Raw genomic sequence first — 12,843 nt, 5'->3', positions numbered from 1 at the left:
AATCCTACTTGTCTATTTTTGCTTTTGTTGCCTGTGCTTTGGGGTTCATATCCCCAAAACCACTGCCTAGACAATGTCATGGAGCTTTTCTCCTGTGTTTTCTTTTAGTACTTTTAGAGTTTTAGGTCTCACATTTAAGTGTTTAACCTATCTTGATGTTTGTATATGGGGTTAGATAAGAGTCTGGTTTCATCCTTCTGCATGGGATATCCAGTTGTCCCAAAACCATTTATTAAAGAGACTGTCTTTTCCTCATTGTGTGCTCTTGGCATCTTTGTCAAAAATCAATTGACCACAACTATGTGGATTTATTTCTGGGCTCTATTCTGTTCCATTGGTCTCTGTGTCTGTTTTTATGCCAGTACCACGCTGATTTGATTACTGTAACTTTGTGGTATATTTTGAAGTCAGATAGTGTGATGCCCCCAGCTTTGTTTTTTTTCCTCGAGGTTGCTTTGGCTATAAGGGGTCTTTTGTGATTCCACAGAGACATTTCTTATTTTTAGCCATTTGTGTACAGTATTTTGACTTAAATTTTTAAAAATAAAAGATACTCTTATAAGACCATTGTTTAGATCACAGTGTGGATTCACCTCAACTTTTATCAGGCTTCACTGTGGTATGTTTAGACCATTGCAGCTGGCCTTGTATAGTGTGTTTATTTTAATCTTAGTAAAAGTCACATTTAAACACTGTAAGTGCACTAGTTATTTTATGGATTTGGAAAGCTGTCCAACTCTGATTTACTGTAAACAGAAACGACCATTTTAGATCTTCAGAATATGGGATTTCACAGCTAAAAAAAAGGGGGGGGGTGATTATTTTTAAAGGTTCAGCTTCTAATAGGAGAATACTCATATGCAGGCAAACGTACTCTAGAGTCATTGAATCTGCAAAATCCAATCAATTCTTAGAAAAGGCTCATATCCCGAGTTCTCCAGGAGGGCTTTTTTAACTTAGAAAGAAATTAACTGATGAACATAATTAGCAAAAACACCTCAAGGAAACAGCACATCCTATTATACCATGGATTAGTAAGTTTAATTATGAAAAACAGCCTGGAAATTGTTGTTGTTGTTGTTCTGCAACACTTACTAAGTACCAGCAGCAGAGTGAGGACCCCAGCACAGGTCGAGGAACCCTGACCAACAAGACAATGCTAATTAGGACTCTCAGTCACTCAGGGAGCTGGCAGGTGGGAGGCAACTGAGGGTGCTTGCAGCCATCAAGAAGCATACTCCCAAGAAATCAGCTAATGGAGGATGGCAGGAAGACAAAAGTGCATAACAGATTTCATTTTTAATGAAGAAAAGGAAGCATAGGAATGACTTATCTTTACTGACATCATAGCTCTTAAGTGACTGGTACCGAATGACAAACAGCTACAAAGATCCTCCTTTGAATTTCACAGATTCAATATGCTGCCTAAACAGCAGTGAGAACCAAAAATTCCCAGAGAGCCAAAAACCAATGTTTTTCATTGAAAATGGATTTCAAAATATTTTTCTTACTAGCCTGCAGGGAACATGGAGGTAAGTTCAGAATACCGCATGGATTGTCAAACCCAGAATATATCACAAGTCATTATGTAAAATGCTAAACAAATCATTTATCATCCCCTCACCCCATCTATCAGTCTCTCATTTTCTCACACACGTATGTACACACACACACACACACACACGTAACTCTTGAAAACATCACGTTTATTCCCGCAAAGCATGGCTGTCTCAAATTCTCAACTGCTCAGCCCTACAAGATCTCACCCAGAATGTCCTGACCTTTTGAAAGGCTCAAGAACGTGACTGATTGGTTACATTGTTCATTCATTAAGTTTTATTCAGACTTGGACTTGTGCAGATTCCTTAAAATAATTCTCCTTCCTCTGGTTTATGTCAAAATAAAAGCTCCTGGGAGCATTTACTCATGACTTTATATACTTTCAGAAATTTCGGGTAATCATTCATATTCCTATGCATTATGACAAATGTTTCTGCTGTGGTTGTTTGATACAGCTTTTTCCTAAAAAGAGCAGAGGATAAACATTTCTGGGGTAGAGGCAACCCAGTTGAAGCACACTCAGGCAGTAAACCAAGAGTTGGGTTGACAGGACAGAAAACAACCAAGCAAGTCTGTCAAATTTCATTTAAGTTTCCAGGAAAGTAGGAATGTTAAAACAAATGAAAGCCAGAAATCACCGAGGGAGGAACTCCAAAGGACTGAATTGAACCACAAGTTCTAACCCATGCAGACTACACATAACTTCTCAGGACTCTCAGAAGCAGCCACGGCTGCACAGGCTCCTCGGAAAAGATGGTATTGCTGCTCCTTCCTCATGTTATTCCACCGCACTAATAATTCAGTCCATTATTCCCGCTACCCTCCACCTGCCCTGTTCCTCCCACACATCCCCGCAGCGCAAGAAGCAAACGGAAAGCACGGTTTTCCATTCTCTACAGACAACAGCATAAAAATCCACCTGCAATACTCCTTGCAGGTCTGAAATCTTGGGGAAGGCATCGAACTGATGTGTTTCCTGTCCACTGTGCCCCAGGCTCTTCAGCCAGACCAGACCACCTAGCACCCTCTGTGGGTCCTCAAAGGACAACACCCACCCCAGGGTGCCCCAGGTGATCCTCCAGGAGTACAGCTCTTCCCTGCGCTGAGCACATCTGATCCCAATGCCCTGAGCACAGAACTTCTGGCTGCACCCTCGACCTCTGCCCAGCCTCGAGCTCTTCATGCTTGGGGTTTGCGCTGGTCTCCCCCCAAGCCTGGCTTTGGCCTGCCTCACCCCTGGCTCCCAGCATCCCCACAGCCAGGCAGGTACTTACCTGTCACATATCACCTGGCCAGAGGCTGCCCCACAATGGTGGAGGGGAGGATTCTGTACACTTCTATCAGGCTACTTAAAACACTCTCAAGTTTTCATTTCTACCTTGACCACAGTGTGACTCACAGCTGAATATAATGTTCCCCATAAATGGGCCATTTTTACTCGGGGTTCCCAACAGGACAGTTCCCTCCCTTCTGTTTGACCTCTGACCTCTTTAGTTCAGCCACGCTAGCTGTCTATCCACAACATTTTCTGGAAATAAATGACATATATGTAAAGTACATTTCTCTCCAGCTTCAGAGGAATGATATAGTCTTAGGGGCAGCAGAAAGCCCTCAGCAGTCACGTACCCCAGTATTTCCCAAACACTAGCTCTCGGACCAATTCTGGTTAGTCTATGGCTAATAGTCACTGGTATGCAGGGAAATGCAGACGAGGTAGGAAACGAAGAGCGTTTCCGTAATGCTAAATACGTACAGTATCAAGACAGATTTATGACATTCCTATTCTCTTAGCATTAAAGTATTTCTTCTTTAATGAAACTATTTTAGATGGTAGTTATTCTTTGAAAATAAATCCTTTATTATTAAAAATTCCAAACACAAAATGCAAAGAACAGTATAAAATATATAGTGAACCCCCAATTCACCTATCCAGCTTTAACAATCATCAACTTTGTTCATGTACAAGCAAAAAATATTTTAAAAATTGGTCCTATTTTTTTGTCATTCCACAAAATCTAAAATGACCACACGAGGCCAAACTACAAATCTTACAGATGAAAATAAGGAGACAGAGATTAACTAACCTGGCCCCAGTTGGGTAGCAGGTCAGGAACAGAACCGATACCTGTGGGAGTGCCATGATGCAGCTTTGGAGAGTAAGAGCATAAACCAACTTTTTTAACCTTATCAGACTTCAAGCTAGGCGTATTCAAGAGCTGCAGAAGAACCCTGTGCCTCTGCCCAGGGAACTCTCATACACATGGCTCACACACAGTCCCATCCACCACAACCAAAGGGGGAAGTCAATAATCTGTAACCAAAGTGGACCTTACCGCATGCTAAAGCAATTGTCCCAACTCTGGAGGGTTCCAGCAATCACCAAACAGTTTCAGTTCAAAGACTACTGGGAGTTTCTACCTTAATTCCTTCCCCAGCACTTACCCCTCACCTCCCCCAAAAGATGTATGAAGCAAACAGATGTGAATGAACAAGAGGGTCCAATAAAGTCAAAAGCCAGCTACTCAGCCTCTCTTCTCGGCCCCTACTGTCACCCCACCAAACCACCACCAGGTGGGAAAAAAACTCAGATGGCGACAGCAATATTAGAACCGAGTACTGTAAACACTTGCCTTGCAGAACCAAAGTGAAGATCAAATAAGATGGCATAAGAGATGATGTTTTAACATGTTATAAAACTATACCCACGCAGGGGGTGGCTGATTGATAAGAATAAAGTATCTTTTTAAAACGACTCACCTTAAATTTTCAGTTTACGTACAGAGTCAATTTCCCTGAAGATATCCTAAAGCATGTGAGAAACTCCAGCAGCAATACCTAAAACAATAATACAAGTCATCAGAATCAAGTACCATTTTGGGGGTGGGGGGGAAATCAACATATATATTTTGTCATTTCCCTCACACTAAGCAAGAAAGGAAGTAACTCAGGAAACTGCATTTCCACCACAACACATGGGCTGGGAATTTTCTTTCCCAACAGGGAATTGAGGTCCCAAGACACTTATTTCGAAGACCAAAATTATGTTACTGTTGGCAAAGAGACAAGACACATTCTTTTCTTCCCTGTGGTAGGAATGCTTCAATGGCTTTGAATTTAAGCAAAAAACAAATACATACATCCCCCTCTCTGGTCCCTCCCCTAAATGTCTAAAACAGAAATCACAGGCACTGCACGCTGATTCTTTTTTAAATTAGTTTACATGAGCCACCCTTGTCTCATTTGCTTTTTTCTCCACTTTGTTCCTCTAACACATTTGTGAAGTGGTCTCTTCTTGCTTCCACTATTCCCATATGGCTCCAGCCATTGGGAACTTACTCCATGGAAACCCAATTTGAAGCAGAGAAGCACCATAATCAATTGTAGAAATCAACAAAATTGCCCAGCCACAGTTAACAAAAGAGGAGTCTGAGTGAGAACATACGTACGTATCAACGAAAGAGACTAAACATCCGAATGTAGAACCACAGATTCATATGAAACAGACCCAAGTTCATGTAATCAAATCTGGGAAGGGATGAGAGACTAGTTAGTTAATGGTGTTGGTTAGCTACTTAGGGAGGAAAAAAAAAAATCTAGATCTCTCCCTCCCTACTTGTGAATAAAACTCAAAATAGAATGAAATGAGTACTAGAAGAATATGTACAAGAATAGTTTTATAATATAGGGATAGGAAAAGCCTTTTTAAGAATAACACCAAAATATGCAATTATAAAGGACTGATACATTTGGCTAGCTACATTTTTAAAACATCTAAAATACATGAATGGCAAAAATAAAAAAAAAAATTTAAAAACAGAAACCAAACAATGATACTTTTGTTAAAAATAAGAAACTAGAAAATATATTTACACATGATGATATATTCCTTTTGTTGTTCTTGTTTTTCTTTTCTTTTCTTTTTTTTTTTTGAGACAGGGTCTTGGCTTTGTCACCGGGCTACAGTGCAGTGACATCATCATAGCTCACTGCAACTTTCAACTCCTGGACTCGAGCAATTCTCCTGCCTCAGCCTCCCAAGTAGATGGGACTAACAGGTGTGTGCCCCACCACACCTGGCTAATTTTTCTATTTTTAATAGAGACGGAGTCTCACTCTTGCTCAGGCTGGTCTCAAACTCCTGGCCTCAAGTGATCCTCCCATCTCAGCCTCCCAAAGTGCTAGGATTACAGGTGTGAGCCACCATGCCTGGTCAAATAGTTCTGATGATATACTTCTGGGTGAATGAAAGGTAAGTGACCACATGCATTATGATTTCCTTGTGTGTGTATGTTCCTGGATGTCCAGAGAGATGTCTAGAAGAATGTTTACCAGAATAGTTAGTGACTCTGGCTATCAGAATGAGATGATTTTTACTTCTTACACTAATTGAATTTCATAAAATGAACATGAATTATTTTCCTAAAAAATACAGTGGAGCTATTTAACTTTTTAAATCTCCTGCTGAAGTGTTAAGTGATATACTACATAAATTTCTACTTTCCTTCTATCAACTTCCCTCCCTTATTTTACCAACATCCATGCACATGTGCGCTCGTGGTAAGCACCTGGTGGGGTGCTACCTTCCTCACCTCCAGCTCCCGTTCACGCCTGAGGGCCACTTCATCCCTGCGTTTGGGTTCCTCAGACACTCCTGAATCCTTACTATAAATTTCCTTTTTTTATTTAAGCTAGAGTTTGTTACTTATGACCAAAGGAATCCCACCTCATACAGTGCTGCCTTTTATTTTCCATCTTCTCAATCATCACATGCTATTTGAAAATGGAGTAATAAATCTTACAATCACATGAATGAAGAGTTATCACACACAATTTCAACAAATGTTTATGCACTACGGCTAAAGTCACTGAAGCAAGATGCTCAAAGCTAGTATTAAAAAAACGCAAAAAACTTTCCAGAGACAAGTAGATTCACTCCTAACAAGAGAACTGATGAAGAGACTATTTGAAGAAGAGTGAAAACAAAGGAGATGTAATTGTACAGATAGGCCATTCCCTGTGGTTAAAATATCTCCATTGTAATATGTTGAACCTCTTCACAGATTTATTTTTGTCATGTTATATTTATATATGAAATATATAAATCTTCTATTGAGATTATAAAATACAGAAATGTATCCCCATAATGGGCCCATTTGTGTTCATTTTATCTCCAGCAAACAGTTTCATTCTTCTCATTGTTTTATTTTTAAAGGTTCAGGAATACATGTAATACATGCATCCTCATAATACCATAATTGCAAACTTAGCTAAAAAGCCATAATTCCTTGCAGATGCACAAGGTGCACGTAGGTGTGTCGGATATGAAGTACAAATCTAATTAACCCCTCAACTGCTGGTGGCTCCCTCTGCCCCAGAAAGTTTCCTTAGAAGGTAGACAAAGGGCAAGAATTACTGTCCGGTTTCAGAGATGAGAAATGGGGAGACTTAACTTAGACTAAGTATTTGTGACTCTGGAGCACAAACAGACAAACCCACAGGCTACTCAGTATCAGCTGCCGGCCTCTCTGTTCTGAACCCTCTTCAGTGCCGAGGAAGTCCACACCGGAGACTGAGACCCATTAGCATTTGAGACAAAACATCGCGTTTAGGGAAGGCAGTGGGCACAGTGGTTAAGGGTAAGGTGTTGGATCCTGGTTTGATCATTTACTCGTCATTTGGCCTTGGTGTGCCTTAACCTCTCTGTACCTCAGTTTCCTCCTCTGTGATAATGCCAGTCACAGGGGCTGTTGTGAGCATCAGAGGAGACAGTATACTTGAGTCAATCAGCAACGCTTAGTCTGCTTGAGCTCTGTGGGAGCAGTGACAGCAACTGCCTGTGGTAGAAACTCATTACTCTTTGCTTGATCATAACAAGTTCCCCAGAGAGTGCTGACACACACGACGTCTCTATGTCAGCGCACATACCTATTTAAAATGCTTGTTTTTAACAAGGATAAGATCCATTCAAGTAAACAGAAATTGAGTTTGAGGGTAGCAGGAGCCTATTATTTAAAGGAAGCTTGCCTTAAGTTAAAGCAGCCTTCCCAGAGCATTGTATGATAAATCGCTCGGAAGCTCCCACAGTGCATCTTTTCTGGAGTATTTTGAGAAGCACAGGTACGTGTGAACAAAAGTCAGCAAACGCTACTGCCTGAAATGCCTATCGCCAACAGCAGGACACAGGGCAGGACTCAACGGCTTCTGCATCCCACGCTGCTCCCTCCTTGCCAAGAGAAGCTTAAACACACCTCGGAGTCCAAGGGTGTTCATCATCAGAGCAGAGGTAGTAATACTTAGCTATATTGGATGTTTTGAGGATGAAATGAGAGAGTATAGGTAAAGTTATTAGCATGCTGCCTGGAACCCAGTAAGTGTTCAATAAATGGTACACCTAACACTATCATCTCAACAGCATTAAAGAAACAAAACACATATTAAGTCATCTGACTGAGACCACACCAGGCAGTTTTTCACTGTGAGAGTTTCACACACTCTTGTTTTCCACGTGCCACTTGGCATAATCCCCATAGGAATGTGGGTACAAGCTGAAGGGGATCTGAGGAGTCTGCACAACACATGTGGCCAAAACTTCAATATGTGCTACGGAGCCCACGTGGCCGAGAATACATTTGTCATAAGATTTCATTAAAAGGCAGGAGCAGGATAACACTACACTCAGGCTTTACCCTAACACCATCTGCATGAGCATAAAAATCAGAGTATGGGCCCATATGGGCACCATCCCAAGTGTTTTTGCTGCCCAGAGCTAACAAAAGTACTTTTATAACATAAGACCAAGCAAAGCAGAGCAAATCCACTAACTTGAACTCTTGGCTTGAAGTTATCACTAATGTTTGACACACATATTACTAATTACTCAAAATTACAAAATCCAAGCAGCAAAGAAATAAACCAAACAGTTCTTCAGTAATGCTACATAGATGAGAAGAGCCAGAGAAAAAAAGAAATTTGAAAAACAAAATTCTCCTAACTTCTACCACTTGCCAAGGATTGGTGTTACTTGTTTTTGCTGAAACCTTGAGAACATTTTTATTCGAAGTGCAGCCCAATGATTGGAGTCCAGCTCTGCGAGGTCAGAAGGTATCTCAGTCCAAGGGGAGATGCCCAGTTTTCTGCTCTTGGCTTCCCCTCACTGACTTGCCAGATAGAGGCAGCGTGCGGGGCCTCGGTCAGAGGAGACTCAACAAAGAGCAATCAGGCAGCATCCACGCTCAAGGCCTTTGGAGATGAGAAATAATACGCCACCCTGTCCTTTGCAGGGCAGAGAGAAGAGTGAGCCCTAGTAGAAAAGCTCCAGAAATCCCTTTATTCTCTGCAGCAAACTAGGAGGTAAGAGATATTACAGGCAAAAAAGATTCTCAGGATAAATGTGGGAAATGCTGGTTTAAACAAAATTAAGGAGCTTCTCTAATGCAGAACATGAAGGATGCTTTAACATGCTCAAGTTGATTATGAGTAAACGGCTCCAATTTTTTTTGTACACAGATTTGTTTTTTTTGTGGTCTACATCTTGGGACAAGTGCCCTATATCTGTGGTCCCCAACCCCTGGGCCTAGAGACCGGGCTGCAGAGCTCTACCCTGTTCCCCCATCCATGGAAAAATTGTCTTCCATGAAACTTAGGAAGGGGGGCACACCAGGAGGTGAGTAGCAGGCCAGCAAGCAAAGCTTCATCTGGATTTACAGCTGCTCCCCATCACTCGCATCACTGCCTTCATGCCAGAGCTCTGCTTCCTTCCCCTCCAGGACACTTTGGAGAATAATGTTCTAATTAGTTTTTATGCAAATGATCGTTGAAGGCTCACTTTGCACCACTGCACTCACAATTAAATGACTAAGCACAATGTGTATAAATGATCAGTTAATGGTGTAAAGAATATTAATCCAAAGTCGTGTGTAATATGTGTTTACTAAGGAGGGCAAGAGAAATGTTCTATTTATACCACTTTACTTCACTCCATCTTTATAATGTTCTCATGACAAAAAAATGAGATGCCATGAATTCCTTATGTTCCATAATTCACTGTTCTCTTCTCTAAAAATTTTAAAACACTTATAATAAAAATCAATCAGTAATATATGTAATATAATGTAAGCTTCATGAGACCAACAACTGTACTTGGTACACATCTACATCCCAGCCCTTCAACAGTGCTGGGTATGAGGATGTTCCGTAAATATTTGACTATGTAAGAATGAGTAAGCAAGCTGTTCTTAAATGTACCATTAACTCATTATTTTATGAACTAGCCAAAGTATACATTCTACAGTTTTATCTTTTAAATTGACTTTGAAATGCTCACTCTAAAATGATTTCTTATTTCTCTCTTTTCGCAAAGTTTTGCTTTTCCCATTTTATTCCTAGCACAGTCTCCTATCCTTTGCAATATCAACAACAACAACAAAAAAGATGCAGGAGAAGAGGATATTTTTCCCCATGACTTCTGGGTTAGAAGAAACTTCTTATCTCTAGATCAACTACCATATTCAGTACATTATTACAGCCAATTGTTTTCAACAAAAGTCTAATTAACTAACATTCAAATGACTAGGAATTTCAATTAGTCAGTGCTATGCAGAGGGTCTCCTTTGGGGGAAGAAAAAAGAAACACATATTTTAGAAGGAGGCAACTCTACAGAACTAAGCTTTTATCATTGATTTGCCCAAGAGAAAGCAACTGGGTATGAAATACAGGTATCAAGAAATATCCTGTATGATTAGTTTACATTTAATGTTCTGAACATAATGTTTAAAATAACCCTGAGTTGTTGCAACAACCTTGAATGAACAAACACAAACTTCAATGTTTTTGCTAAACTCAATTCTCTATGACAAAATTTGACAGTGCATTTTAGAAAAATTTGAAACAGTGTTTTTTTTAAGGAGGCAGGAAAGGAAAGAGCAAGGGAATAGTGTCTAATTCCTCCTTGGTCATTCAGAAAATTAAATTAGGCCAGGCGTGGTAGCTCACGCCTGTAATCCCAGCACTCTAGGAAGCTGTGGTGGGAAGATTGCTTAAGCTTAGGAGTTCGAGACCTGCCTGAGTAAGAGCAAGACCTCATCTCTACAAAAAATAGAAAAATCAGCCAGGTGTGGTGATGTGCACCTATAGTCCCAGCTACTCAGGATGCGGAAAAGCAGGAGGATCACTTGAGCCCAGTAGTTTCAGGTTGCAGTGAGCTATGATGACACCATTGCACTTTAGCCAGAGCGACAGAGCAAAACTCTGTCTCCAAAAAACAAAAACTGAAAATTAAATTAATTAGACCCTTCCCCACCCCCAATTCCTCATATAAAGCAGTTAATGGCCAGGATGTTCCCATCTGGCAATCCCCAACTTCTGCTTGGGCTATATCCCAACCTGCCCAGTCCTGCCTGCTTGCCAGTTCCCCTCCCCCACCAGGGTGAACCAGCCAGGACAGTCATTTGGGTTGGGTCTTCAGTCTCTATAAAATCAAGGTCAAGTTCCCAGGCCACGAGATGCTGCAATGCCTACTTCCTCACCTCCCGCTGAGCTTGCCCCAGAAGTCTGTGCTTCAGCACCACTGAGCTGACGCTCCTCATGCCTGCACCCTCTGAGCTGCTTCCCCCTAAGGGGCCTTTGATGCCCACTCTTCCATGCCTAAAACGGCCTCCCCACACCCCATCCATCTGCCTGTCCATCAAGCTCCACCTGCTCCAAGGAGACTTCACTGACCACATCTTAATTTATGTACTTATAATAGTGTGCTTAAATAATCTATTTAAGTGTCTATATTCCCCAGTACACTGTGAGCTCTTAGAGGGCAAGAACTGTGGCTTCCCCCTCACTTCTATCCTCAGCTCAGAAGGCAATTCCTTATATACATTAAGTGCTCAATAAATGCCTGAAAATTTATAAATATATCTTGTATGATTAATAACTCCAAGAAACACATGTGCATGCATACACTGAAGAGAACGGACTGCCTGAGTCCATGATCATCTTCCCTGGTACTTCAAGGTCTCAGCTAATGCCCTTTTCCTCCTTCAGTCCCAGAGACTGAACCATTATTCATTCTTCTTCCACCAACCCGGTGTCTTTGAATAAGTTTCTCTCTGGTCAGGCCGGTTGTCAATTAGGGAAATACATAATTTCATAATCATACCTTCTTTCCCATCTCCACAGCTAGCAAAGGCTTTCAGAGGTACAACCATTGGAGAACAGAACATAGTGACTCCCCTCTAGAAGCTATTACTGCACTCCTAAACCTAAGGGGCATCTGCCTGTTATTCTCTCGTTCCAACGGGACCACTGGGAGAGCACACAGAATAACGACAGTGGAACCTGATGCACACAATAGGTGTTACTCATCCACTATCTGAGCATGTCTTTGGGGGAAGGCAGGGTGAGAGGCTGCAGTAAAAAGAGCGAGAAGGTCCATGTGTACCATGGAATACTATTCAGTGCTAGAAAGAAATGAGAAAACATGGAGAAAATCAAAGCACATTGCTAAGTGAAAGAAGCCATTCTTAAAAGGCTACATACTGTACGATTCCAACATTATGACGTTTTAGAAAAGGCAAAACTGTGGGAACAGTAAAAAGATCAGAGGTTGCCAGGGGTTGGGGGGGGGAGGGAGGGATCAACAGGTAGCACAGATCTTTAGGGCAGTCACACTACTCTGTATGATACTATAATAGTGGACGCATGTCATTATACATTTCTCCAAACCCATAAAACGTACAATACCAAGAACGAACCCTGATGTAAACTATGGACTTTAGGTGATAATGAGACGTCAGTACAGGTTCATCAGTGGTAACAAATGTACCACTCTGGTGTGGGAGGTTGATAATGGGGGAGCTGTGTTTGGGTACAGTAGCTACATACGAGCTCTCTGTATTTGCCACTCAGTTTTGTTGTGAACCTAAAACTGCTATTTAAAAAAGTCCATTAAAAATTATTTGAAAAAAAAAAATTGAGAGAGGCAGGCACTGCAGATGCCACTCAGGCAGTGAAGCCAGGGAATTCCCTACGGGACCCCAACCACTGCAGGGCAGAGCCTGGGGAGGGGCTGAGAGTGACACAAGCTGGTTCGGCCCTGGGAAGCAGCGATGGAGGATCTGGGGTGCTCCCGGGCAGATGGAGATTGCGTGCACGTATCAGAGCACTCAGGTGGAACAGGGGCTGCACACGCAGGGCTCCACGCTGCTAGAACTGACCCTGGGAAGGTGCATCCTCCCCCACTTTTATTCTCACTGCCACCCTGACCATTAGCCCGAGGGCTGCTCCTCCATACT

The 12,843-nt window shown here is 41.7% G+C and overlaps 1 protein-coding gene across 1 annotated transcript in view; it reads right to left on the bottom strand.

Moving 5' to 3' along the window:
- TLN2 (talin 2) overlaps window positions 1–12,843 on the bottom strand; it is a 253,379-nt gene that overhangs the window by 226,061 nt on the left and 14,475 nt on the right. Inside the window, 1 exon segment of the mRNA XM_045540483.1 lies at window positions 4,318–4,395. The gene's annotated coding sequence lies outside the window, so the exon portion shown is untranslated.

Source organism: Lemur catta, chromosome 1, assembly GCF_020740605.2.
Source record: "Lemur catta isolate mLemCat1 chromosome 1, mLemCat1.pri, whole genome shotgun sequence".
Classification (NCBI taxonomy): domain Eukaryota; kingdom Metazoa; phylum Chordata; class Mammalia; order Primates; family Lemuridae; genus Lemur; species Lemur catta.
The sequence above is the reverse complement of the archived record's forward strand: the minus strand, read 5'-3'. Positions and strand labels throughout refer to the sequence as shown.